At 36.5% G+C, this 26,743-nt stretch overlaps 1 long non-coding RNA gene across 1 annotated transcript; it reads right to left on the reverse strand.

The window, feature by feature from the left end:
* Positions 1 to 5,068: 5,068 nt before the first annotated feature.
* On the reverse strand, positions 5,069 to 22,693 carry LOC129474736 (uncharacterized). Its single transcript, XR_008654624.2, has 2 exons — positions 22,429 to 22,693; positions 5,069 to 7,069 (listed from the first exon to the last, which is right to left on the reverse strand). It is a non-coding gene; the product is annotated as an uncharacterized lncRNA (long non-coding RNA).
* Positions 22,694 to 26,743: the final 4,050 nt, after the last annotated feature.

A 26,743-nucleotide genomic window follows, 5' to 3' on the forward strand; every position in this document is an offset into this window, starting at 1 on the left:
TGTGCCAGGCACTGTTCTAGACACTGGGGTTACAGCAATGAACAAAATAAATACACTCTCCAGCATAGTGGAGTTCACATACTGGTGCAGGGAGAGAGACACATACAAACAAAAATGCATATATAATAATTCACAAATTGATAGGTGCTATGAAGAAAAATAAACCATGGTAAGGATGACATAGACTGCTGGATGGAGGTTTTAGTACATATAGGTTGGCCAGAGAAGGCATCTCTGAGAAGTTGCCACTTAAGAAGAAGAGGGAGTAGGCTCAGTGGATTCTGAGGGAAGAATAAGTTTGAGATTCTGAGTCATTCATGTCCTTGGCAGATCAATAAAGAGGAAGTAGATGCTGTGGCCAGAACTCGGTGTGTATGTTGGGGCAGTGGTAGGAGGCTATGGTGGTAAGACAGGGCCACCTTCCATAGGGTCTTGAAGACTGTAGTAAAGACTGTGGCATCTCCTCTCCAGTAATTTGAGCAGAGAAATGGTAGCATTCTACTTAGGATTTAAAAGATTTGCTCTAGCTGATTTGTGGAGAATAGGTTTGTAAGGCAGCATAGTGAATGAAAGGAGAAAAGTTAGGTGATTGCAAACGTCCAGGTGAGAGTTGATATCAGACTGTGATGGTGTGGCAGATGCATTTCATGTGATGGGCTCAATTAATGGCCTCCATGTTTCACCCTTCTCTTTCTTGGGACTGGATTGCCTGCTGGAAGGTGAGGAAACAGCCTGTCATCCCAGCGGAGGCCATCCTAGATCAGCCAACTGTCAGCTGCTTGTGTGTGAGTGAACCCTGGTCAAGACCAGAAGACCTGCCCAGCTGAGCTCAGCCAAGATCAGCAAAACCTCTCAGCTTATAATCTTATAAACTTACCAATTTAGGTGTGGTTGTGACACAGAATTATTGTATTATTGTATGCATTGTAAGTATTGTATATTACACATGGAAATCATAGAAACAGTGAAAAGCCAGTAATTTCTGAGTATATATTGAAGTTAGAGCAAATTGTGTGAGGTAGAGAAGCCACATACTCCAAATTTCTGGCATGAGACATTGGAAGAATGAATGATGGAGGTGGATATTGAATCTGAAATGAATTTTTCATTATGTGAAATTTTGTGAAGTTTCATTTTGTGTTGAATATCTTGTGACTCATTGAAATGAAAATCATAAAATAAAATTAGTCCTTAATGCATAAAATTTTACAATGTTGTTCTATTCTTTAGGAAAAAAAATTTTGGCCGGGCGTGGTGGCTCACACCTATAATCCCAACAGTTTGGGAGGCCAAGGCGGGTGGATCACTTGAGGTCAGGAGTTCAAGACCAGCATGGCCAACATGGTGAAACCCCGTCTCTTAAAAAAAACAAACAAAAAAACTATCAAACATCAGCATGGCTTTGGCTAGAAACACAACAGAAATAAAAACTCAGTTAAAAACCTGCTTCTCTTTAGTCACTCTGCTAGAGAAAAAGTGTCAAAGTCATAGAGCCTAATTTTTTTTTAAATAATGTTATTAAATATTTCTCCACTAATTGTGGAACTGGACCTTGGTAGATGCTGGCCGTTTACCTGACCAGTGTGTTTTCCCCCAGCTGCTGTGACTGCTACTGCTAGTGGCTCACAGCTGTTCACTCTCCTGGGAAATGCCCTTGGCCAGTGGGGCCCACCTACCAGGAGACGCCTGGAAGTTACAGTCCACTCACCCATCAAACGAATAGTGCTGGGGTACAAAAAGCCAGCACCCTGCCTCACGGCTGGAGAACTCAATTTTGTCTATAATGCAGACAGAAGTCAGCATTGTCGTTTCCTCCTAATTAATAAATATTTAATACTAGTTTTCCATTGCACAGAAATTAAAACAAAATCCTATAGTATCTCATTGCTTCCTCTTATCTAAAAACATTTAAGTCACTGTGTTTAGTATCCTTAGTTCTTGTGCTGTTTTCTGTAACTGTGCTGCCTCAAGTCACTTCTTGCTGAAGAGCTAGCAGAGTTATGGGACAGAATTTGGCAGTGCTGTGTGGAATGTCACTTGAGTTGAGTTTGTAAATAGAACAGTACTTCGCCATTCACACCCAGAGCTGCTCTGGTAATCAGCAAAGGCCAGATTCCAGTTGGATCCTCATCTCTGCTCAGCCCACTTCTCCTGTCCTCTCCTGTTCTCCTCAGCCTCTTACCAGTTTCCTCTGAGAGCACTTCCTCAATAAATCACCGAGCAAGAAAGAATCCCTGCCTCGTGCTCTATTTCTAGGAAGCCTGAAGTAAGACAAGGCTTGATTAAAATTGCAAAGTACATCTAGGGTAGTAATGCTATAGGAGGATGAATATTGTTAAATGCCTCCAGTTTGGTGGCTTTTTACAAAAACGTTCACTTTATTTTTGAAAGGTATCACATTAGTAGCCTTTCATGCCAATGCAGCGACTTACATACTGATTTTCATAAAATTATTATTGTGAAATTTGGCGGGAAGATGAGTATTATATATACAGAGCAGGGTTAATCTGGCTGGGGGAGGAGAGTCTTTTTTTTTTTTTTTTTTTTTTTTTTTGAGACGGAGTCTCGCTCTGTCACCCAGGCTGGAGTGCAGTGGCGCGATCTCGGCTCACTGCAAGCTCCTCCTCCCGGGTTCACGCCATTCTCCTGCCTCAGCCTCTCCCAGTAGCAGGGACTACAGGCGCCCGCCAACACGCCCGGCTAATTTTTTGTATTTTTCAGTAGAGACGGGGTTTCACCGTGGTCTCGATCTCCTGACCTCGTGATCCGCCCGCCTCGGCCTCCCAAAGTGCTGGGATTACAAGCGTGAGCCACCGCGCCCGGCCAAGAGAGTCTTAACATGTAACTAAATCCCGTGTCAACTAAATTTAAGGAATCATGCATTTGTTTAATTTGTTTCATTGTTTCCCAAAACCACATTGCAAGTTAAGAGAATATATTGTCATAACGATAAATGCTTTATTGAATTTGATCTGCTTCTGTAATTATGTATGAAAAATGAGACTTCACTGCCTTTATTCAGAATCATACTTTATATTGCTTATGACTGACTCTATAACAGTTCATAAAATTATATGGCATGTTTGGATATGATGAAAATTTAGCATTATCTAACATAAAGCCAAAAGAGAGAGATGTTGGAGAAATCTAGTCCAATTCTTTTACTATTCAGTTGAAGTAATTGTAAGTTACAAATATTAAGTGGTTTGTCCAAAATCAGAAAGGTAATTGGTGTCAGATCTGGAAACAGAAAGTAGAACAGGGTTTAGGAAACATATTCATTATAAGGTTTAACTGTTGTAATTGTTGCTATTATTGAAAAAAGAATAAAAAATGCATTAAAATGAAATGGATAATTGACAATTATCAAAATAATTGTTTCAAATGACTCACTTATCTACATAATTCAGACAAAAGTCAGCATTGTAGTTTCCTCCTAATTAGATATTTAGTACCAGTTTTCCATTGCATGAAAATTAAAACAGAAAAGCCTTTAGAATCTTATTGCTTCCTCTTATTTAAAAACATTTAATTCACTGTGTTAAGTAGTATCCTTGGGCTGCCTCAAGTCACTTCTTGTTGGAGAGCTAGCGGAGTTACGGGACAGAATTTGCCAGTGCTGTGTAGAATGTCACGTGAGTTCAGTTTGTCAATAGAGAAGCACTTCGCAAACTTAACGTTCATAAGAATCATCTGGAAGTCTTGGTAAAAGGCAAGTTTTAAAGTGCATGGCCACAAAAATGAAATTAAGAAAATTTCAGAATTTTATTAATTATGAGAATTATATAATTAAGAAGAATAAATATTTGGAAAAAGTTTAATAAAAGAAGTGCAAGACTTGTAACTGAAAACTACAAATCATTGTTGACAGAAATTGAGGAAGACCCAATAAATGGAAAGCTATTCCACGTGCATTGATGGGAAGATGATGTTAACATGGTAGTAGTCCCAAAATTGGACTACAGATTCAACACAATCCTTATCAAAATCCTAGCTGTCTTTCTTGCAGAAGTTGACATAGCTGATTATAAAATCCATATGGAAATGCAAGGGATGCAGTAAGAAGAGTCAAAACACTCTTGAAAAACAACAAAGTTAGAGAACTAACACTTTAGAGTTCAAAATTTACCACAAAGCTACAGTAAACAAAACAGTGTGGTACTGGCATAAGGATAGAGATATAGGTCAATGGAATCTAATGAGTGTGCAGAAATAAACCAATACACTTACGGTCAGTTGAATTTTAACAAGGTTGCAAGACCATCTAATGGGGAAAAGAAGAGTCTTTTCAGTAAATGATACAGGGACAACTGGATATCTACATGCAAAATAATAAAGTGGGACCTCTACCTCACATCTTATACAAAAAAATTCACTCAAAGTGGACCAAAGACCTAAATAGAAAAGGTAAAATTATAAAATTCTTAGCCAAAAACATAGCAGTAGTCTTTGTGACCTTGGATTAGGTCCTCTTAATATAATACCTCTTAAATATAATACCTAAATACAAGTAACCAAAGAGAAAATAGATAAACGGGACAACATTTTAAAAAAACTTTTGTGTTATAAAGAATACTATCAAGAAGTAAAAACCCACAGATTGGGAGAAAATATTTGCAAATCATATATCCAATAAAGTTACAGTATCCAGAATATATAAAGGACTCTTACAACTCATCAATAAAAGACAAGTGACTCAATTAAAAATAAACAAAAGATTTGAATACTTATCCAAAGAAATATATAAATGACCAATAACACATGAAAAAAAATCTCAACATTATTAGTCATGAGAGAAATGCAAGTCAGAGTTACATTGAAATATTACTTCATACTCATGAGGATGGCTAGAATCAAAAACATGGACAATACCAGGTGTTGGTGAGGATGTGGAAAAGTTGGAACCCTTAGACATTGCTGATGGGAATGTATAATAGTGCACCCATTTTGGAAAACAGTCTTGCAGTTTCTCAAAAATTTAAACATAGAGCTATCATATTATCTAGCAATTCCCATCCCCAGGTATATATATACCCAAGAAAATTGAAAACATATGTTCACACAAAAATTTCTATATGAGTGTTCATAGCAGCTTTATTCAGAATAGTCAAAAAAGGGAAACAACCCAAATGCCCATCAATTAATGAATGAACAAACAAAATGTGGTATATCCATAAAATAGAATATTAGCTATAAAAAGGATTAAAGTACTGATACATGCCACAACATGAATAAATCATAGAAATATTAAATGTTTTTAAATAAGAGGAAGCAATAAGATTCTAAAGGCTTTTCTGTTTTAATTTTCATGCAATGGAAAACTAGCATTAAATATCTATTTAATTAGGAGGAAACTACAATGCTGACTTTTGTCTGAATTATGTAGATAAGGTTTAACTGTTGTAATTGTTGCTATTATTGAAAGAAGAATAAAAAATGCATTAAAATGAAATGGATAATTGATAATTATCAAAATAATTGTTTCAAGTGACTCACTTATCATCCAGAAGGGATGAATATGGTCCTGTGCTCATTATTTCAAGAACAATAGATTTGCATCAGACTCATGTGCTTCTGAGAATTGATGTCGAACCCCTCTTGTGTTGTAGCTCACATCCTCTTGGCCACATTTTTACAGCAACCAGCTTTGTGATAGTGTCACTGCCAGCACCTTGCATCAGCTGCAGCGCTTATCTCTTGCTTCTCTGTTACCATCTGTTAAGATGCCTTCTGCAAACTACTCAGCCATTCTGAAGCAGGTGCACTCTTTGAAGTCCAAGGTCGTGAACACCTTCCGGGCCAACATGACCAGTGGTAGAAGAGAGCCAATGGATCATCCCTTCTCTCATTTGTCCTTCTGGTGGACAATTTTGAAGCGTATTCTGCATAGTTTCTCAGAGTGTCCCCTGGAGAACTGTGTCTCATTTGCTTACAGCATTGTTTAGATTAACACATCTTCTTGGTATTACTTTTTCCTGCATGTACACCCTTGTGTCCAACCCAACTTTCTGGGGAACACTATGCTGCTTGGGTCCACATTTCCCTGTTTCTCCCTTCATAGTGGCTCCTCACACACCCCTGGACCAATTGTTCTGACATCAACAAGGTCTCCATCTTGCCTTAAAATGAACAAAGGGGTAAAGGTTTAAAAATGAGAATCTTGCTGCTAACTGCTCTGAAGGTATTAACCATGTGTAAAATTTTGAACAAATGTTTATAACTCTAACTTTTTGAATACTTGTTGACATACTTGTTGAATTTGTTAAATTTTAAAAAACTTATTGATTATACTTGTTGAATTTTTGAGAACTCTAATTCTTCCTCAAAATTGGTCCTTCATTCATTTCCACTTTTCTTTGGAATGTACAGTATTTACAACTATGGCTGCAGGTTTTTTTGGGGGTGGTTACTGATTCAGAAAAAATGCTTATTAATATGTCACTTGGGCAGGCACTATTAAGATTACAGAGTGACTAAAATGCAGTTGCTAAAATTTAAGGATAATCTAATGATGAAATAGGAAAAGCTTTACAAATAACCAGAGCAAGTGAAATACAGAGTATGATCAGCATAATGAATAAAGTGTTGACATAATACATAATACATGAAGTCCTAATACATAATGTTATGGTGACAAGAGATGCCCATCTGGTCAGAAGCATAGACTACACACTGTTTTTCAGTTGGCTCATGAAGGATGCTCCTCTTGGGCTGTGCTGAGACTAGCAAAGGCAATTGGCGAGCTTTTTTTTTGTCACAATGACAAAAATGTTTGTATTTGGTTGGCTAAGACATTTTGAAGCAACATTTTTCAATTTAATTCTTGAGAACATTTTGATGGCTCTCGACATCTCAAGCTCCAAGGATATTTCAGTGCTATGTCATCAAACATCATGTTTCTCCTCTCCAAGGTTGAGCTTTTAAGAATTATGGGGTCTACTTTTCCTGAGGTCATGAAGTACTAATACATGCACTTTTGAAGTATGATGACTCTTCATGCCTCCTGGGTATTTCTGCTTCTTTATGAGAATTTCATTGTTATTCATGTGTAGATGACAGTTTGAATGACCTAGAAAGAACAAAACATAAAAGTAATGATTACATAATTCATGCCATCCTTAATTAACTATGTTTTATTTTCTAAGAGCTGCAGATGTTATATTACTCATAAAAGTCTGTTCATATATTATTTATGCCACACGAATAAAATGTTTGTTAGCTTGAAACGCTTAAGCAAATTCTCTGGGTTTCTTTAAATTAAAAAAGCAGGTATGAGGGTGTATTAGCCTTGTGTCTTTTGATTTTCTGTATTCTGAAGGCTTGACATCCAGGGCCTTGCTCCTGCCTCACAGGGTTCACTAATTCCTAGAAATAGTAAGTCAACAACTCTCTGCTAGCAAACCTTTCAAATGCAAACCAACCAATTCAGAGCCCAACCACTTCCTTATCAGGTCCTCCTCATACACCCGTCTCTCCACCTGCCCAAATCTCCTCAGGTACCAGAGAAGGAAGGATAAGCCCTGTGCTCAATACCATTTTTATAAGATAAGCACTTACATATTTCACAATAAGTCTAAGAAAAACTTGGGAAGAACAAATATCAAGCTCTGAACAGTGGTGACCTCAAGGGCAAAGGATTAGAGAACAAATTTTTGAGTTCTCTCTTTCATAGGATTTTTTTTTAATGTGAGAATATAGCACGTTTTTATTTTTATATTTTTTACTACTTTCAAATTTTAAAAAGTATAAAGAGAACTGGTGAAATTAGTTTACTTAAGCACCTACTTCATAGCTTTGTAAATATTTTTATAAATCCTACAGAGTTTCAGTCTCCTTTCTAAAATAAAATGAATACAATTAAAATGAAATTTTCTCCTTGTAATTATGCCTATGAGATTGATAAAAGGCATGAATTTGGTGGGGAGGAGGAGCGTGCGTATTATGGTACCAAGTCGGGAAGAAGCAAGAACATGGAATTCTACCCTATTTTTTCATTTTAAATTAATGCCATTTGGAAGGGAAGGGGGACAATAACATTGAGGGAAGAGACACTATACTGTGTTTTCTTTGATTTGAGGGGCATAAATTGTAAGTAAATAAATACTGTCTTAAAAGCTTTTTATGGCACTCTTTTGAAAGACATATTTGAGAGTTCTATATATTGTCTTTCTCCCCTCACCCCCACCTGCCCCTCCAGAGATCTTTGACTTTTAAGGTTTTAGGAAATAAGGCACTTGAATCAGGAATTGAGAAAAATGAGAAAATAAGAATACTGAGCCAGGATCATGATTCAAATAATTTAGTGAGAGCCTTAAACAAAATTAAGAAGTAACCAAAATGAAGAAAACAGACTGAAAAAATGACCAAACTGGGTTAAACATTTGGATATATTTTTAGTGTTTATTTTCAAGGATTCAAGTGGTATTATATTTCAACCCTGCAACTTCCTGCTGTGGCTGCATGTGAATGTATGTGGAGATTACATCTGGAACAGGATGAGGCCTGCTCTAAATGTGAGGCCTGAACCCTGCCCCTCACCTTCCCCATGGCAGGCACTGATGGACAGGCCTCACTAATTCCTCCATCTTTGAGAAACACAGAGTGGAAGCAGTGAGTTCACTGTACTATGCATGTGCTTAGAAAATGTCCAGTATTCATTTCCATATTTCTTATGATAATGAGGCAAATTTTATCTCATTTTCATGAAGTAATAAATTTAAAATGAAATTAAATGAAATAAAATATTCTTATCTGTTGGAGAAGCTATAAGGAAAACCCGAGAGAAACTGCTACACCCTTTCTTGTGTGGGGTCAAGGCAGTGCAGTGAGGAAGAGATGAATGCATAAAGTATTTTTACTTTTTAACACTCGCCTATGCTGTGTAAGTGTCTCTAGCATAGTGTCTACTAAATTGACATGCACCTGATGACTATTGATTGAAAAGATAAATGAACAAATACATGATGCAATTTTGGGGAGGGGATCATTTTGTTAGCCATCCAAGAGGACTGAAAATTCATGTTGAAGTAGGTTATTAAAATATTATTTTAAGTACTATGTACTTGTAGGGAATTCATTATTCCTATTGGTTATCAAAAAAAGTTGCATTAGTTATCATGACAGACAAACAGATCAGCATGGCCATGTTACAATTCTTTTTTTGGCAACATTAAATGCTTCTGTTTCTCTAATTACTTATTGGGAACCCGAATGTGGTCATATATATCCATGTGCTAGATAAAATGATGGATGACCTGTGGTATTTGAAACTGGCTTCCTTCAGCTGTGATCATACAGTGGTTAGTACTCTGCATTGTGAAACTGGCGTTCTTCAATCAAACTTAATGGGAAAATCTAATTACCACTCATAATAGAACACTATTCCCTTTACAAAGATATTAACCTTGATGTTTTGATCTAAAAATATTTAAGTATTTAATTTTTAATGCAATTCTCTTAACATTTAAAAATAATCTATAACGTGCTAGGTGTTACAGATTTCTAAAACAATGAAACATGGCCCTGACCTTGTGAAGTTTGGGGTTTAGTGGGGGAGTCAGGGCTATATATACTATCACAATACAAAATAGTGCTATACTTGAGGGTATGAACAAAACAATATTAACTCACAGAGGTGGTGATGACATAGGAGTTAAAAAAAATTATTTAGGCAGACAGTGAGGGTACGAGAGTCCTTGGTAAAGTTTTCCTTTTAATGAAAAGCAGCCCCCAGATCATTTTCTTTTCTACCAAAGAGCAGCCTGTAAAATAGAGCTGCAGACATAGACAAGCAAGCTGGAAGCTTGCACAGGTGAATGCCAGCAGTTGTGCCAAGAGGAAAAGGCTACCTAGGACTAGGCATGTGCAAAATGCCGACTCCATGCTCCCTTCTTTTGCCAGCTACGTGTACAGTAAGGTGCAGACAAGATGGCCCCGGCCAAGTGAAAAATCCATTTGCATAATAAGATTAGGGTGGGGTGGCCAGCCTTCCCCGTGCGCTATATAAACATCACATCTGGTCCAACTAATCTGTGGGCCCTAGTAAATCAGACACTGCCTCCTCAAGCCTGCCTACAAAATCTGGTGCAGTATGCCACAGGCTGGTTTTTCCCTTTCGGGAGCCCCTCTCTCACGAGGGAGAGAGCTATTCTCTTTTCTCTTTCTTTTAGCTAGTAAACCTCAACTCCTAAACTCCCTCGCCCTGTGTGTCCATGTCCTTAATCTTCTTGGCGGAGAGATAAACCTTGGGTATTTACCCCAGATAATGACACAGTTTCAGTGAGGTCACTAAAAAGGAGAAATTTTCGTTTGAACTTATTTATTTATTTTTAGTTTGAATCTGTTTTAGAGTTCACTGGATAAAAAAGAGAAGAAATGAATTAGTGAATAAATAAATGTCCTGCCTCTAAGAGACAGCAAGGGCAAAGGCAGAGAGGAATTTAAAAACATGGTATCACAGCACACTCACTGTGCAGTAGTTGGAAATAGAATACAAATCATGCATTGTTCTTCAGTGTCAAATTACTGAAGGCCATATGGTATCTATTTGGCTTGTTTAAACTGCACTTTCAAATACAAGAAACAAAACAAATTGTATTTCCAGTTACTTGCTTCTTTCTTAAGGAGGAACCTACCTACCCTTTCTAATCTCCTTGTCTAGAGGGAACAAACAGGTTTGCATCAGCAGCTATTCTGTTGGTGTAATATGCATGTCCAAAAATAGCACCAAATCAAATAGTTTTAATTCTCAATTTTGTTAAATAGCTGGATATATTGAATATTTTTCCAAAATAAATCTAAGTAAATATTGAAAAACAAATAAATATACCAACATGGTATACTTTACAACTATGAGTGATAGTCTGTCGGGTAGCCAGGCAGGTGTAGAAACAGATGTTGCCACAAGGTCTCTGGGTCTGTTTCTTCCAATCTCCACCCGTCATCACTCTGGCTTGACTCCTTGATCATCAGCCTTTGTGTTCTACTCATGATTGTGCCCTTTATTCTTCTTATTTATTTATTTATTTATTTATTTTGAGGCAGAGTCTCACTCTGTCACCCAGGCTGGAGTGCAGTGGCACAATCTCGGCTCATGGCAACCTCTGCCTCCTGGATTCAAGCGATTCTCCTGCCTCAGCTTCCCGAGTAGCTGGGACTACAGGCGCCCGCCACCACACCCGGCTGATTTTTTTGTTGTTGTTGTATTTTTAGTAGAGATGGGGTTTCACTGTTAGCCAGGATGGTCTCGATCTCCTGACCTTGTGATCTGCCTGCCTTGGCCTCCCAAAGTGCTGGAATTACAGGTGTGAGCCACTATTCTTTATTTTTTTTCCATTTGCCTTACTACCAATAAATACATAATCTAATATCCCAATAAGCCTATATTTAAAAAAATCAAATTTGGACATACAGACAGCTCAGAAAGGAATGAAATGAAAAAGGAACTTCTCTCCTTCCCCTGCCAAGTTTCTTTCCCAAAGAGGTAAGTGGTATCAATTTCTTGTGATTGCTTCTAGGAAGCGAATGTGTAAATATGTGTTACATTCTGTGACTGGGGTCAATCCTGGGAATTCTGTTTTTCAATACAATCCTCAATATCAGGAAAAATTTCCAATTTATTTGTAGTGTGCCACATACTTTCTTTGGGTAGTTTTAGGTTCCTCTCTGTTTTTGGTTACTCTTCATTTTCAAATTTTAATATTGTGTTTTCTCCTTTTGGTGACTAGGTTCATTAGCAAGTTACTTATAGTTACTAATCTGCCCTTGGTTGCTTATTTTCAATCTATTTACCCACTTTCTGTTTCCTGATTAATTTTGCTTTTATCTTTATTATTTTCTTCCTTTTTTTAGGTTTATTTTGTTATTATTTTCTAACTTTTGGTCTTGAGTAGCTCAATTCTTTTGTTTTTATTCTTTCCTGCTAGTTATATAGATATACAAGGCTATGTATTTTTCTCTGCTTTTAATTTCTAATATTTATTGTTTTAATTATAATAATTTCTAAATACTTTGCAATTATAATTTTGATTACTTCTTTGATCTCTGACATTTATGGGAAGAAAATTGCAAATTTCAGAGTGGTTGTAGTTTTTCTCCCTGATTTTTGTTATTACTTTTATGTTTTGTATGTGTTTGTGTGTGTGTATCAAGAATGTAGTCTGTACTATTTCTGCTTTTCCCCTAATATACAGCCAATTGCTTTATAAATGTAAGTGATTAAAGTGAAGTATATTCTATAAGATTATAGAATTTAATATATTTTTATTACTTTAGCTTCAATTATTTTGTTCAGAATTTCAAATTTTTTCTTATCTGTATCTTTTTTCCTAGCATTTCTTGAAATTTATGGTTTTGTCATTGTTTTTGCTATGTTATTTATTGCTACCTTATCATTTAAGTAAATGCATGTTATAAATGTTTCATCTTTATGTGTTTAAACTCTTTTAGACTCTTCCTTGAATTCAAACTTCTCTGACATTAGTATCATACTTTCAAATTTGTATTAATATTTTCCTGGTCTGGATTTGTTTAAGCTTTGAAAGTTTTTACCCTTTCAGAATTTCTCTATATTATCCGTGTTTTATAGGATATGTGTTTGCTACATTTTTTTTTTTTTTTTTTGAGATGGAGTCTCGCTCTGTGTCCCCGTCTGGAGTGCAGTGGCGCAATCTCGGCTCACTGCAAGCTCTGCCTCCCAGGTTCACGTCATTCTCCTGCTTCAGCCTCCCGAGCTACTTTTTAATTTAATTTGTGAAAATTTTTTATTCATTTTAATGTATACCTTGACATGTTTGAGAGCAAAGTTATATTTAGACTTAGTTCTGTCATCTTGACATCTTTTCTGCTTTCAATACTATATGTTCAGTTGAACTAGCTTTTAAATCTGCAAACTAATATTCATTTTAGTCATTTTTTTTCATTTGGACTCCCGCTTTTGGTATTGGCAGTGCTATTTGAACAAAATATTTTGCTACTTTATTTTTACTACTTCTTACTTATACCTTTTTTCACTACTTACTTTTTACTATGTACAAATTTACTAGTTAGCTAGTCTAAGGTATAGGACAACAAGACAAGAAATTGATTTGCTTTCTTAATTCAAACACATTTTATAGGAGTTTCTATAAATGTGCTTAAGCCAATGAATTATCTCATAACTACAAAACCACTGTAAGTTTGATTAAATCTAGCATGAAAATAGCAGTTTCTGTGGGGGGAAAAATTAAAAATTTTTTAGAAAGCACTGAAATATTCTAAAAAACACTGCACCCCCAGCATGAGTAGGCACAACTCAAAAGCAGTAGCTAAGAATGATAAGTAGATATTACTGCTTATAAGCTTATGGGTCAGCTGGATGTCTTGTGATCTCACCTGGACTCCCTCATGCATATGTGGCTCACTGTGGGTCAGATATGCAGCTCTGTTAAACTCGGGGCCTCTCTCCATGTTTGGGAGACAGGTGGCTGTAGCTGGTCCAGGCTGGCCTCCCCTGGGATGTTTGAGATCTGCTCTTCTTGTGCTCCCATCCTCTAGCAATCTTCTGGAAATTGTTCCCAAGATGCTGGCAGGACTCCAACAGAAAGGGAGCAGAAGTGCCAGGTCCCTTGAGACCCTGGCCAATCTCAAGCTGGGTCCCTTGAGACCCAGGCTCAAATCTCTATTGGCCTCGCCAAGTCCAAAGGCCAGCCCAGATTCAAAAGGTGGAGAAACAGATGCCACCATCCTCTGCAGGGAGGAGTTAGTTGTACAGTCACATTATCAAGACCACAGATGATTGAGGAACTGAAACCCTTTGGCAATGGGCGCTCCATATGCTACTACTTGGAATTAGAATCCTTTTGTCTTCATGCTACCCTCTCCCTGACTCATGCAGCCCAGGCCTTCTCAGGGCCTGGAGCATTTTTCATTAACAGGAAGACTATTTCATCATGTAAAAAAGATGGAATGAAGTCTGCTGTGTGGCAATTCATTTGGGGCTCTTATTATAATGTGTTGTTCTGTGACCTATGTCAATATGTTCACTTTGAAGTTTCAAGACGATCTCCGCCCTAGGATAACTGAAAATGTTTACATACCAATTTATGAACTTTGCAAAAGACTATACCTTTCAAACTAAAGACAAAATTGTTGGAGAAAATTTATATTTATTCGCATTTGTATTTTATATTAGTGTTTATAAAACACTAATACATTTAAAAAAGATGGATTTTATATATAGCAGCTCATTTTTTTTTATAGTCATGTCCATTTTCAGGGATGGTATTTTTCACTGAATGATTAATTTATATCTCTGAGATCTGTGATATATAAACACAGTTCCATGATTCCACAGCAGTTATGTTTGTATTATTTTTCTCGATCATACTGTAAGTACTCTCCAGTTAAATGAATCTAGCTGTAAGGAATATAACACCTAGAAATAAAAAGTCTTTCCAAATACATTGCCTAAATTTGGCAGGCTTACTTCAGAAACATAGTCTTGTTTTTTGTTGTTGTTGTTGTTGTTTTTGTTTTGAGACAGTCTCACTCTGTCACCCAGGCTGGAGCGCAATGGTGTGATCTCAGCTCACTGCAACCACCACCTCCTGGGTTCAAGTGATTTTCCTGCCTCAACCTCCCGAGTAGCTGAGACTACAGGCACGTGCCACCACACCCAGCTAATTCTTGTATTTTTAGTAGAGACAGGATTTCATCATGTGGGCCAGGGTGGTCTTGAACTCCTGACCTCAAATGATCCGCCCGCCTCGGCCTCCCAAAGTACTGGGATTACAGGCATGAGCCACTGCACCCAGCCTAAATCTTGTTTTAAAATAAATCTGTGATTGGCCCTTTTGAACTTGTCAAAACTACCAATGACATGAAATCATGGGGTTTCACAGAGATGCTATTAAATAAAATTGCTAAAGATCAAAATTCAAGATGAAAAATAAATCCAGGATATATGTCTCAATCATTTATTTCTTTTCTTTTTAGCAAACCATTCACACATAAAATGAAAAGGAGAATTTTAGCAATCCTAAGTATTTTAACAGGGCTACTTGATTGAATTTTAGTAAGTCTTGAGATATTTATTGAGATAATTATCACGTATAATAAAAATGAGGAAAAAATTACTTGATTCAATGAGATATTTCTTTTGTGGTCAATATCTATTAGGTGGTATTATGCAATGGAAATTTTGAAACAATTACTGTGTCCCGAATGATTCATTAAATGATTAGCTAATTGATCATATTTATTATAATCTATTTCAGTCAATGGTCTCTAAGGACAAGAATTAATATAGGAATGCCATTAGCCATTTACAAATGAAAATTTTTGCTTTATTCTTAATGACAACTGACTACTAGCTAAAGACAAAATAAATTAAGTAAGTAAAACACTAGAAAAAAACTAGAATCTATAGGGACTATAATCTAGACAAATTACAGTTATGTAATTTCAAAACTGCATAACAATGTTTTAGTCAGCAACCACATATATAACGGTGGTCCCATAAGATCAAAATGAAGCTTAAAAATTCCTATTGTCTAGTGAAATCATAACCATCACAACATCACAGTACAATGCATTACTTATGTTGTTTGTGGTAATGCTGGTGGAAACAAAGCTACTGTGCTGTCGGTCATATGAAAGCATAGCACATACAGTTGTGTGCAGTACATAATAATGTATAATAATAATAAATGTTACTGATTTATGTATTTACTATACTAGAGTTTTTATTGTTACTGTAGGGTATGCTCCTTCTACATATTAAACAAAAAGTCAATTGTAAAACATCTTCAGGCAAGTCCTTCAGGAAGTATCCAGAAGTAGACATAGTTACGATGGAAAATGACAGCTCCATACGTGTTATTGTCCCTGAATATCTTCCAGTGTGCAGGTGGAAAACAGTGATATTGATGATCCTGACCCTGTGTAGGCCTAGACAAATGTATTGTTTATGTCTTAGTTTTCAGCTTGAAACTGGGAGGCCGAGGGTTGCAATGAGCCGAGATCACACCACTGCACTCCAGCCTGGGTGACAGAGCGAGACTCCGTCTCAAAAAAAGAAAAAAAAGTCTTCAAGATTTATCCATGTTGTGGCATGTGTAAGAATTTCCTTCTTTAAGGCCAAATAATATTTCATTGAATAAATACACTATATTTTGTTTATATATTTGTTCATCAATGGACACTTTAATTTCTTCTGCCTTTTGGCTATTGTGAGTAATGTTGCTATCAACTTTGGTATACAATATGTATTTGAGACTCTGCTTTCAATTCTTTTTGGTACATACCCAGAAGTGGAACTGCTGAATCACATACTCTACTTTTTAATTTTTGTGGAACCACCATGCTCTTTTCCATAGTGGCTGCACATTTTATATACACAAGAGTTCCAATTTCTCCCATTCTCAACAAAACTTATTTTCTACTTCTCTTTAAAAATAGTAACCACTGTAATGGGTATGAGGTAATATCTCATTGTGGTTTTTATTGAGCATTTTTTCATGTCATATTGTCCATTTGTGTATCTTCTTTGAAGACATATCTATTGAAAGCCTTTGACCATTTTTTAATCAGGTTTTTAATTTTTGTTATTGTTGAGTTGTAGGAGTTCTTTATATATTTTGGATATTAACCCCTTGTTCGACATATGATTTGCAAATCTTTTCTACTATAATGTGGGTTGCCTTTTCACTCTGTTACTTGTGTCCTTTGATAAAAAGAAGTTTTTAATTTTGAAAAAAATTCCTTTTTTTCCCTGTGTTTTTGTTGTCATACCCAAGAAACGAGTGACAAATAGTTCATTTACTTTTAGCAAATTCTGTCTTATAAGTCAAATAAGATGATTTACAATGCAAAACAATTAGATTGCCTGGCTTGATTTTCTCATTCAAAACACAGAATATTAAAAATAAACAAAATTAAAGCTGGCAAACTCTGGGACTTTATTGAAACTTTAACTTTTGAAAAAGTGTTACATTTTATTTGTTTGGTTAATTACTTTGCCTGAGATTTCTAATTCATGTTTGGTTCATGGATGCTTTCAAATGGAAATAAAATGAGAACTCTTTTGAGGTCTACATCTATGTGTTATGTGTCTTTGTTTTGCCAAACCACCTGGTAGAGTTAATAGCAAAGAGTAGCTACTCAATAATACCCTTAAAATAATATTAACTCAGGTGGGACTATTTGATGGTAAATACTTTTACACCATATATTCATTTTATAGTTGAACAAATTGATATCTTGGGAGGCAAAATAATCTAAATGATTAATACTGAGTATAAAACAGATACTTTGCTTGTACATAGAACAAAAATGCTTGGGTTTAGACGTTTAGATGATAGCCTGTCTGAACTAAGAGGACAATGGATACCTGTGGGATGCAGGTATACATATCATGTTGTACTTTAATTGTGAGCAGGTAGTGCAAGAGGGACATGAAGATAAATGTCGGGTCCCCAAGGAAATTTATTCTGAGAATTTACCCTTAGTCCTATAAGGGCTCCTGAAAACTCTCACCTTTTCCCTTGGGGGTTCCCACAACTCATGCATCTCCCAGGTATTAGCAAAGTATAGTGACAGATGATGAGAAACCATCTGTGTAAATTGCCATCTTGGCCGACCAGGCGTCTTACTTTTGTTTCTCCCCGTTGCCCAGGCTGGAGTGAGTGCAGTGGCGCAATCTCGGCTCACTGCAACCTCCCCCTCTCAGGTTCAAGCAATTCTCCTGCCTCAGCCTCCCGAGTAGCTGGGATTACAGGTGCACACCACCATGCCCAGCTAATTTTTGTATTTTTAGTAGAGACAGGGTTTCACCATGTTGACAAGGATGGTCTCGAATTCCTGACCTCGTGATCTGCCCCCCTCGGCCTCCCAAAGTGCTGGGATTATAGGCGTGAGCCACCGCGCCCGGCTGGCATCTCACTTTTAAACTCGTTTTGTTTTATAACATTTACAGTAGTTTAGGCCTTAAGGGGCCTTACGAGGCATTAGTTTTGTATGTCCTTCTTTTCAGATGGAGAAGAAGAGGCCAAAGGAGGCAGTGACTTGATACAAATAAACGGCCAGTAAGTGGTGTGGTCCAGATCCTAAAGAGACTCCCAGATCCAAACGCTTTTACTGTTATCCCTCTGTATTCATGGGGGATCGGCTCCAGGTTCCCCAGTGTTGCCAAAATCTAAGGATACTTCAGTTCTTTATGTAAAATGGCATAGTATTTGCATTTAATCTATGCACATCCTCCTGTATACTTTAAGTAATCTCCTCCTGTATACTTTAAGCTAATACAGTATAAATGCTATGTAAGTAGTTGTTATACTATATTTTTAAAATTTGCATTATTTTTTGTATTGTTCTTTTTAGATTTTTTTGAATATTTTTTCATACATGGTTGGTTGAATTAATGAATGTGGAACCCATAGATAGAGAGAGCCAACTGTATATTGTTAGAAATGTCACCAGAGGCAGAAACAAAAAAGGGACTGTAGATATGCATTCCAGGAACTGACTTTCTCTTTGTCTTCTAGAAGCTTGCTCACCCTCAGGCTTCCACAAAGCCAGAAAATCTTTGGCTTCTTTTTTTTTTCTTTTTTTTTAATTATACTTTAAATTTTAGGGTACAAGTGCACAACGTGCAGGTTTGTTACATATGTATACATGTGCCATGTTGGTGTGCTGCACCCATTAACTTGTCATTTACATTACATTAGGTTTATCTCCTAATGCTGTCCCTCCCCCCATCCCACGACAAGCCCTGGTGTGTGATGTTCCCCTTCCTGTGTCCAAGTGTTCTCATTGTTCAATTCCCACCTATGAGTGAGAACATGCGGTGTTTGGTTTTCCGTCCTTGCGATAGTTTGCTGAGAATGATGGTTTCCAGCTTCATCCATGTCCCTACAAAGGACATGAACTTATCATTTTTTATGGCTGCATAGTATATGTGCCACATTCAGAAAATCTTTGGCTTCTAACACTCTGACTCCCCCATACCTACTAATAAAGCCATGAGGATCCTGAACATGGGGACTTCCTTACTGCAGCCCCAGGGCCCCTTTAGCTGAACCCACCAGAAATGCAGTGGCTGGACTCTTTCCCAATTTTCTCCACTCTCAGCCACCTTTGATGAAAGGGGCTTCATTCTGTAAAGATTAGCATAGCTTGCTACTGGTGGTATTCCTGTTGCTGTATTCACAAAAAAATTGTATTGGCAAGATTGACAATTTTCTAAAATGCTCAAATTTATCTGACCTTACAAATAACATCCACTGGAAAATTATCAGACATCTGTGAGAGTCATTTTGGGTTGAATTAAATTTTTGATGTGCTGTGAAATTGGGTCAGTGCATTAGAATTACATTTTAATCGTTATGAATGCAGTCATAAAATGTTGTTCTTCCATGCAAATTGGCAACACTCCCAGACTTGAGGAAGCTTTGAAGAAATGAATTTCAAAATTCCAGATTAACAAATATGTACAAGAAGTCAGAAAAGACAAACATTTTCTAATAATGTACACAATAAATTCTAGATTTATCTTACTATTATGATCTTAAATGGGTTATTTGCACTGAAAAAGGCAACATTATTCAACGCTTTGAGTAGAAGGCAGGAAATTTATAAAAGGAGAAGCTGATCTTTCTTCTTAGAGTTTGTGGTTCCAGTGAAGTCACTGTACTTAGTCAACTGTTTTCTGGATTGCTTAACAGAGTAAAAATAGGACAATGTGAAGACTCAGATTTCCACTGTATGTTATAAAGAACTTAACAACACACTGCCGTGTGAGGGAAAAAATTCCATCTCGTGCAGTATGGCTAAGCAGAAGTTGGACAACTATTTTTCAGGGATATTATGGAAGAGCGGTTCCCAATCTTTTGGCTTCCCTGGGCCACACTGGAAAAATAAGAATTGTCTCGGGCCACACATGAAATACATTAATACTAATGCTAGCACATAAAATACACTAACCCTAGCACATAAAATACACTAACGCTAATGCTAACTGATGAGCAAAAATTACAAAAAAAAAAAATTCGTAGTGTTTTAAGAAAGTTTATGAATTTATGTTGGACCACATTCAAAGTCGTTCTGGGCCACAGGCAGCCCACAGACCGTGGGTTGGACAAGCGTCCTATAGAAGATACTTCATAATATTGGATGAGAAGTGTACTAAATGACTCCCAAGACCCCTTTGAATTTTAAGAGTGGGCTGGCGTAGTCTAAAAAATAGAGCCAAAAGGTACCTGGGTTCCCTGGTTGAATCACTGATAAGTAATAAGTATTAGAAATGAATTTTCACCTAACTGAATTTATAAGTTAGCAGTACTAAACTTACCTTTCTGGAACCCAAATAAAAGCTAAGAGAAAGACAGCTTTGGATGCAAAAGTAACTCAAGTGGAGCTGGAGGAACCTGGCAGGTTACAAAAACTTAAACGCCTTGCAGGGCCAGCAGGTCCTCCGAAGCCAGGTATAAGACAGGAGTGTGGTGGAATTTGAGGGCCAGCTTCAGAAGATGTTCAAAACATAAAGCATTTTTGATTTCCTTTCTTATCAAATCATTGCCATCAACCCTAATCCTTTACATTAGGAAAACATAGGAGATAAACAAGAGAACTCTGGGGCAAATGGCCAAGACCACACAAGAAATCTTTGTTGGGGTCCAACCATGGCCCATCCCCAGTGAATGTTAGCACAGTAGAGTGTAGAGTTTTCTTCAGTATCTAAAAGCTTACACAAGGCAAAAGTGAATGTTCGCCTTGGTATGCTTCAATTTCATCACATCCTACATTCACACTGTGTCTCTTTTCCACCCTCCTCTTCCTTACCCCTGCCCCTTAGTTCTTCCCCGGGATACCTGACTTCACCAGTGCCTCACATGCAGGACCTATGCTTCTGGCTCCTCTGAATCAAAATTTACCTTAGTTATTCCTCATCCCTCTAGACCCTCTACATATGTTGTGGAGTGAATTAATGGCAAGATTTAAAGACAAACAGAAACATACTCTGGGTGCCTCTTTCATGATATTTGCATGGTAGCCAAGTTTTCTTAGAACTGAAAAACCATTTCATTGAATACTGCTTCCATAATTGTAAATTCCATGCAGGTAATCAGCAATTAAGGGCAATTTTTTTTTCTTTTTCTTTTTTTGGGGGGGAATGGAGTCTCACTCTGTCGCCCAGGCTGGAGTGCAGTGGTGCGATCTCGGCTTACTGCAAACTCTGCCTCCTGGGTTCACACTATTCTCCTGCCTCAGCCTCCCGAGTAGCTGGGACTACAGGCACCCACCACCACACCTGGCTAATTTTTTGTATTTTTAGTAGAGACGGGATTTCACCGTGTTAGCCAGGATGGTCTCGATCTCCTGACCTCATGATCCACCCGCCTCAGCCTCTCAAAGTGCTGGGATTACAGGCGTGAGCCACCGCGCCCGGCCTGGGCAATTGTTTATAAGGTATTCTTCGGTTGTGCGTCCCCCATCCCACCAGGTAGGTCAGCCCCTCTACTTCTGTGCATAAACCTGGAAACGATGCAGTGGAGATGATTTTAAAATCCCTTACAACCATCTGTACTCATTCGACCACATTTAACCAGTTTCTTCTGTGGAGGAGCTATTGTACTCTCCAATAAGCAGCATGACTGATCTATGGATAACATTATTATACTAAAGCAATTTTTTTTTCTAAAAGTTTATGCATTTATGGCCTTTGAGGCTAAGCCTATTATTTTTCTTTTATTGAGTATGATTTTGCTACATTTTGTAAGGAATTCATTTAAGTGTTGTCTGACATTTAGGCTGAAATGATTTTTCAGTTTGTTTGGAAGAAATACTTTTAAAAAGTTAAGAAGTCAGAAGTCTACAAGGCAATGGAAATGAAATATGAAAACAAGGACTTGGTTTTAAGAAGCTGTAATCACAACTGCTAAAATTAAATCAACTTACCAGAACCTTCTGAAAACAAACAAATATGCAAATACCATAAAATATATGGATTTATACCACAAAAACCCAAACACAGGAACCTATGGTAGCCATTGTTTCTGTCAAAAACCAAGGCAAAACTGATTTGCTTCCACTGAACCAAAGCTGTGAAATAGAATAGGGATGATCAAAGCATCCATTTTCTCAAACTTTCTCTTCTACCAAACTTTTTAACCAAACTGCTAGAGAAGATTAAAACCGAAGTTTCATCCTCTTTTGCCCTTTGTCTGATCAGTACTTGGGAGAGAAAATAACATATGTAGGATTCCTTGGTTTGCTGGGTAATTGAGACTCAGCTAAAAACAAAAACTTTTGTAGTATTTATAGAGTATGACAACTCCAATTTTGAAAACTAGAAGGCAGCGATTAAAATAATTTGTTTTTCTCTTCTCATCTCAAGAATGCATTTTACTTGTATTAAGAAGGAAAATGAAGGTCAATGTCCAATATGCTCACCTTAAAAAGTACCTCTCAGTCAGGCGTGTGCAGTGTTCTGGGAAGTCTTCACATGCCTCCTCCACCTCAGAGAGCTCCTTGCTCTTTAGAAGACGGGACCACTCTCCTTGGGCAGGAAGGACCCTTCTCCTATAGCTGGAAAATGGACAGGAAGCAGCTTGGAGCTGACTTTCTCTGCGCCACCTGCCAAAGGCTCCTCAATAGCATTGCTAGAATCCAGCGCCCTGATTCGGCGCTTGCTGAAGTCAAAGTTTTTTTCCATCTCCCCTTTGAAAATATAGAAAATGACCGAGATGAAAATACCAGTGGCAGCCATTAAATAAAAGATAACAAAAATGGCCAAAGCAAGCATGAGATCCACAATGAAAATAATCAGTTTTGCCAACATGTTTGCATTTCTTCTCTTTCACAGAATGTATTTCAAAAGTCCCAAAGGCACCTACCACGTGGTTATATCTCTGTAAAATGTGGGCAGGAATAAGGACATTTCTAAACATGCTAAAGAGTGTTGTAATTCTTCCAAGTATCTACCAGGAAGGCTGGTTTAATGAAAGTTTTGATTTCCCAACTGGTACAAAACAGTGGCTAAAGGTAAAGTGTAGAATATTGCTTCACTGTGGGGACTCTAATGGAGAGAAGTCCAAGAATTTATTTCATCCCATAATTGTGTAATTACTGATTCACTTGGATTTTAATTTCCACAGGGTATAGACATACTAATGTGCATTTATAGCATAAAAGGCTATTATAGATATCTAATGTTTCTTGGAAAATTAAAATGTGCCAGTCGAGTGTAAATGGAAAATAAAGCCATTTTCAGACATGCAAAGCTTCAGAAAGTTTATTTCTCTTGTGTATGTTTTTTTAAAAGTTACTAGAGAATATAATTCAATAAATTATTGTGTTTGGTGAAAGGGAAATACTTGGCATGTAAGAAACTGCAAATTTAGCCAATAGAGAAATGAAATTAAATCCCAGAATCATAGCTCAGCAGCAGACATAGAAGGCAATAAATTCAAATTAGAAAAGGAACTTAGTGAGCTACCAGAGACAGTCTTTAAGAAGACAGTCACCTTCCTATGTTAAGTGGTATGATGAAAAGTCACGATGATCTAAAAATAAAATGGCCAGTGTATATCTTAGTTAACAAGGTAAATGAAAGGCAATAAGAGAATTCAAGAAAAACCACAACATTGAATAATGAGCCATGATCCTCATATGAAACAAACTAAACTGAAGCACAATTCTGAGAAACTGATAGAATACAGGAAATGAGAATTTATTTGTCCTTAATATTCAGAACGTTTCTTCTTTAAGTAGCACAGATTGAGAGTGGGAGATTGTACTTCCAAAGGGTTCAATCACACTGCTTGATTGTACAAAGCAATTGCCAAACTCCTAATATTTCAAATACTGTCACATGTTTTACATTTCTAGAGACCTAAAACAAGACAAGAAAATTAAATTTATTGAAGTGATAGAACAGAATAAAAAGGTTATGAACCTTAACAATTTAAAAGTAATGATATAGCTTGACAAAAGTTTGGAGGCATAGTGGGAGAGGTGGAGAGAAGTGAGGGAATATTAGTTTCCACACCTTGCATAGCTGGAATTCAAAGGATATTGTCTAATACAAGTGTAAGAAAAGAAGAGTAGGTATAGTTTTCAAAATAATAAAGAAGACTAACTGGAGACCTAAAAATACATATTTAATGAGATTTGTAAGATAGAATGGGTAGCACAAGATGTTAAATTCTTCATCTTTTTGGCAGGAAATTAGCAAATACTGTTTAAAATTTCTAAACAAAAAATTTGATTTATTTAGCATATTATCTAGATCTTCACTGTCCAGTATGATAGCCACTAACCACATGTGGCCATTGAACACTTGAAATGTAACTAATCTGAATTAATATGTGCTATAAGTATAAAATACAGATAAGATAAAACATAGAATTTAAAATATTCATTTTTTAATGTTGACTATATGTGAAATAATAACATTGTGGATAAATGAGATTACATAAAATGTATCATTAACATTATTTTCACCTGTTTCTTTTTACTTTTTAAAATGTGGCTACTAGATAGATTAAACATGGTTCACATTATGTTTCTATTGAACAGCAGTGGTTTAGAATTTCCAAGCTAATCACCACAAGAACCAAAACCAAAAAATGTTAAACATAGTCCTCTTTGGAAAGTAGGACAGTTGTAGGGAGAGAGGAAGACTTTATATTTTTATTTACTGCCCTTTTGTGTAGCCTGAATTTTTATTATCAAGTCCATGCGTTTATTGAATGAAATACACATAAAATATAATGTACAATGAATAAAAATTATGATACATTTTTAAAGAGTGTATTAGCTGGGTGAACTGAAAGCAAAAATCAAACAAATGAAATGACAAGAGTAATTTAGACAAAATGTAAAAACAACACACCTATAGGAAAAGAATGAAAGGGAAGTGTAGATAATTATAATTATATTTTAGATATGAAATGTATTATAATTTACATTTTAGATATCAAATTTAGATTTTAAAATGTATTACAGTAATCAATAGTGCATTTTTTAAACTTAAGATCAAGTTTTAGAAATCACTGGGTAGTTTTCTACATATTACATTAAATAATAATTTTTAACAGCCAGTAGAAGATGGCATTGTAATGGTTAATATAGTTTACTTAGCTTTATGCTTAAATAATACACACATGCTCCAATTTAACAAAGAGATAAATTTGGCAGTAATTGTTCTCACTAAAGAAGCTTGTCTTCAACTGAAAGAACCAATGAAGAATTTCAGAATTTCAGAATTGAACACCCTCAAGTATTACCTCAAATTCACCTCCCTAATTTCACAGAACTGCTAGAGAAGTAACAAAGGCAGGGAAATAATCTAGATTTTTCTAATTGCAGTTTTTAAAGATTGAAGGAAAGTAAATTCACATACAACATGTGATAAAATCAAATGTAGAATCAACATTTCTCAGGAACATTAAGTAAAACTAAATAAATATTAGTACTAATTGGAAAAAATATTGAGTTCAGTCTTTCATAATAAAGAGTAAATTTTTAGAGGTCACTGGGGAGAAAACTCTGTTCCTTTAAGAATTTGTTCCATCAAAAATGCCTGTAAAATTGTCAGAAGAGCAGACAGAAACGTACCATCTGTATGAGTCAACTGTCCTTTTGAATATTTGTTTTTAAATTTGCTCCACTGTGTGATTTTAAAAAGAGAGGACTATATCCCACTTTCACTTTCAGTTGTCTTAATTTCCCTTTAGATCATCCTTCCTTTGGCCAAAACTTTGTTTTCTACTGATACTTGCATACAATGGTCTATGCTAATAGGTTAAATTTCCTCAGCCTTCAAGGTATCTGATGGTAAATTTTAATTAAAAATAACTTCTTTTAAAGAATAGATTTTGAAAGAAAAGATAGAAAAGATTAAAAGATAGGCAAAGAGAAAAGAGGAATTGAGGCATTAAGAAACATCATGAAATTGAAGGCCGGGCCCGGTGTCGGGAGCCTGTAATCCCAGCACTTCGGGATGCCAAAGCTGGAGAATCGCTTGAGTCCAGGAGTTTGAGACCAGCCTGGGAAACATAGTGAGATCCTGGTCTCTATAAAAAATAAAAAATAAGCCAGGCATGGTGGCTCATCTTGTAGTCCCAGCTACTCCGGAGGCTGAGGTAGGAAGATCACTGGAGTCCTCACTGCATGCACTCCATCCTGAGAGACAGAGGGAGGCTCTCACCGGAGGAAAAAAAAAAAAAAAAAAAGAATTCAAAAAAAAAGAAAGCAATACAGGAAGAGTTGGGCTCAGAGAAGATTATAGCAAACTTCACCTACTCTACAGATTTGGATCTCCAGGTGCCTGGCTAGTGAGAGACCATGAGGGCATGAATTGGGATTGTGGCTTTTCATGTCCTTCCACATAAAAACCAGTGTGATTTCAATCGTAGATTGATTTGTGGCTCAAGACTAAAAGGATCAGAGAAATTCTTTTCACTAAGTTCAAGAACTTTGGGTTCTTATCATAGAACAGATTTATGTAAAAGTTTTTAGATCTAGAACTAAGTATGGTAGAGAACAGTGCTTTAAGATATAAAGTGGTTTGCTGACATATATTTTATTGATGGATGAGTTTCTTCTGAATATAAATCAGATCTTATTTTTGACTGCCAAAAATCACATTTAACTCTTCACCCTAAAGAGCTCCCAAAATATACTTCCAATTATTTAAGATGCATTTTAAACCAGTAGCAATGAAGGCTTCAGTCAATTTAAAACTACTGCAGTTGACTCTTGC

Source organism: Symphalangus syndactylus, chromosome 24, assembly GCF_028878055.3.
Source record: "Symphalangus syndactylus isolate Jambi chromosome 24, NHGRI_mSymSyn1-v2.1_pri, whole genome shotgun sequence".
Lineage (NCBI taxonomy): Eukaryota > Metazoa > Chordata > Mammalia > Primates > Hylobatidae > Symphalangus > Symphalangus syndactylus.